This window comes from Alosa sapidissima, chromosome 11 (genome assembly GCF_018492685.1).
Source record: "Alosa sapidissima isolate fAloSap1 chromosome 11, fAloSap1.pri, whole genome shotgun sequence".
In the NCBI taxonomy this organism is placed as follows: Eukaryota; Metazoa; Chordata; class Actinopteri; order Clupeiformes; family Clupeidae; genus Alosa; species Alosa sapidissima.
Window position 1 is genome coordinate 26,853,139 of NC_055967.1, and position 3,273 is coordinate 26,856,411.

Genomic DNA, 3,273 nt, shown 5'->3' on the forward strand with positions numbered 1-3,273 from the left:
CCACTAACCCTTCACCCACACACAGGCCACTGGAGAGGAGTGCTTTACCTCTCTTTTATTTACACACATGCGCCAGCAAACCTCAATGGTCGTGATCAAAACATCAACTGTCAGCGTCAGCAGCAGCCCGATAACTTAGAAGCCAAATAACAGCTTTTCTGCCGTACTGTTTCCTTGAGTGCCACAATTACCCATGCCCTGCCAATTTTCAAAAAACGCCTCTCCTTCCTTTACCAACTGGTAACGACAGCTTATTTTTCACAAGAGCACAGCGAGCGGAAAAAACAAGTTAAAAGAGAAAGATACAACAAACAGACATCCAGCCACTGAGCATCACTGATGTCTAGACATGTGGAAGGAAAAGTCTAATTCACAGCAGAAGCCATTTTTTAATCTCCTTTTCATGTCTTTCTTCTAGGCTGTCACGACTGACCTTTCTGTCCTTCAAGAACGTTACCTCTGCAGGCTGCATACAGTTTTAAACCTTTATTGCCTTGGCTGTCTGAAATATGAAAATTGAATTTGTGGCCCTTGCTCGTGGAGATGTATAACCTGAAGTCACACCGCGGTTATCAGATTGTAACAAGTTTTTCTAACTCTGCACTCCCTCCGTAGGTGGTGCCTTATTCCCCATCCCACAACTTCTTCTTTTGTCCCCTGAGAGACATCCATCGGTCTTATTTACTGACCAAACCTCCGCCGCCCACGTCCTCCCATCCTTTTCCTCAGCAAAAAAAAAAAAAAGTCATGTTAGATTTGTTAGATTGTAACTGCTAAGTACAGTGTTCAGCTAATTCAATTGCTTCCACTAAACGTCAATGGGCATCTGCAAAAGCAGCAGTTAGGATGAGAGATGGGGTGATGATTTTTTTTGAACTATTCAGTTTTATGAGGTTACAAGGTAATGATGGCATTGAAAGAAAAGCCGCTGTCTACATCAGTTTCAAGTGCATAGATTTTATCGGGAGCCCTGTCCAGCACGCACTTCAACCTAATAAGAGACTTCAAAAGTGTTTGGCCACAGCTTAGCAGCCGTCTACTCCTATTATCTACACAAAGGCATCAACTCTCTTTCACACACACACAGACACACACACACACACGAGCAAACATTAGCCAAATATCTCTTACTCTCCTTTCTCTTTGGCTCTCTCAGACAAGCTGTCAAAAGCATGCACGCCCTGACAAATGATTACCGAGGAGAACTCATTCATATTTACAGCTGTGTACACACCGACATGCACAGGATTGGGAAAAGCCTTCACGCATATCCGGCCGTGTCTATGAATGCGTACGGGGAAAAAAAAAAAGGAGAAAAGGAAGAGAAGAAAAAAAAAAACACACACACAGAGGCTGCAGACAGACCGACCTGCAGACAGCTGAACCTCGATGCCCATCGCACTGAGGACCATGGTGGTGACTACGCTAGCAGCCATAGTCTTCCTCCTTCCGTCTCCTCTTCGCCAGCTAGCCAGCTAGCGAGCGAACGCGCCTCCCATTTGCGAGGTCACAGGTTTGCGCGGAGAGAGAGATGGGCAGGACACACACAGACACACACACACACACACCCACAGACACGCATGCGAGACGATGGAACAAACACGCTCTCGTTACCCGCCTTCGTCATCAGCTGGAACATACGAGCGCGAGATCACGGCCTCGCAAAAGAGCACATCAGCAAGCCGCGTATATGCCGCTAATTCACTCTGCCACGCACAGACACACACAGCGGCTCGGGATGAATACGCTCCGCGTGTGTGTGTGTGTGTGTGTGTGTGTGTGTGTGTGTGTGTGTGTGTGTGTGTGTGTTAATACTGCTCATCACTCTCGCCTCACTGCATCAATTCAGGCTGGCATGGCTGTTCCCTGGGCCACGTGCATGCCACGGGGCACGGGGCATTGTGCTCCCCCTGCGCCGAGTGGATCCTCCGCTGCGCGACTGGCAGAGATACGTACGGGGGGGAGGAAGGGGGGGGGGGCTGGCGACGCGGCTCGGCTCGGCGCGCTGATGCGCTGCTGCGCTGCTCTCGGCCAGAGGCACCGATGGAGCACGGGAGGCCCGCCCAGGTGCACTCTGGGTATTGTGCTTGTTTGTTCGCTTGTGAGTCAGAGCAGCTCCCCCACCCGCCCGCACGTATTCTCCACTGCCATGGAGGCTTTCTGCCACCGCCAGTGCACAAGTACACACACACACACACACACACACACTGCCGCACGCGCACACACACACACACACACACACACACACACACACACACACAGGCACGCGCGCACACACACACACACACACACACACACACACACACACACACACACACACACACACACACACACAGGTGCACACACACACACACACACACACACACATGCACACAGACACACGCACACAGACACACACACACAGACAGGCATGCACACGCAAACACACACCACATACAGACACACACATGCAGTCCAAGTGGTGTCCTACACACCAAAACCATTGCACCATGAGCAGGGGGTGGTGTGGTGAGCAGAGGTGGGGGGAGGGGATCAGACGGAACTACCTCGGATACGGCTCAATAGCAAGAGTGAGCGCACAGCCAGACTAAGTGGATTAGCGTAGGGCTAACTGGTGAAATGACTCCACTTAGAGATAGAAGGCAGATCACCATGCTACTAAGACTCTTACAGCCTTACCAGGGGTATCTCAATATTAGGCCTAAAGTGGACTTTATTGTCCAGGGGAAAACCATCTTTAATCATGCTGTTTAAGGCTCGCTGTAGGCTACGCAAGCCAGGGGCAGAAGAGAGACTCCAAACACTAGACAGGGCACATATGGAAGAATTAGGCCACTAATTGGCATTAGTCCTCTAAAGGTAACGCTATCAAGAATTAGGATATGGGATTGACTTGGCGTGCTGGACAAAGGAAGACAACAGACCAAATCAAAGAGATTAAAAATAAGAAAAAACAGTCCATCTGGTTTTAAGTTGTTGACCACATCAAATATCATGTCAGAAGACTAATGTCATAAAGCGAACCACAGGGTAGGGTCAGATACAGCCTGTCACACCTGTCCATCTGCATTAACCAGTTACTCAAAAACCCAATCCGTTCTAATGGTGCTGTCTATTCTTGGAAAGGAGGGCTTCCAACACCTTCATTTGAATAAGCTAATAAGCTAAAACCTCCAAATGAATTTCATCCCACTGTAGAGAGCCAGAAGGCTCGAAGAACAATAGAAATTAGTTCTGTAAATACAAGTATTTAGCATGCATATTATCCAAAAG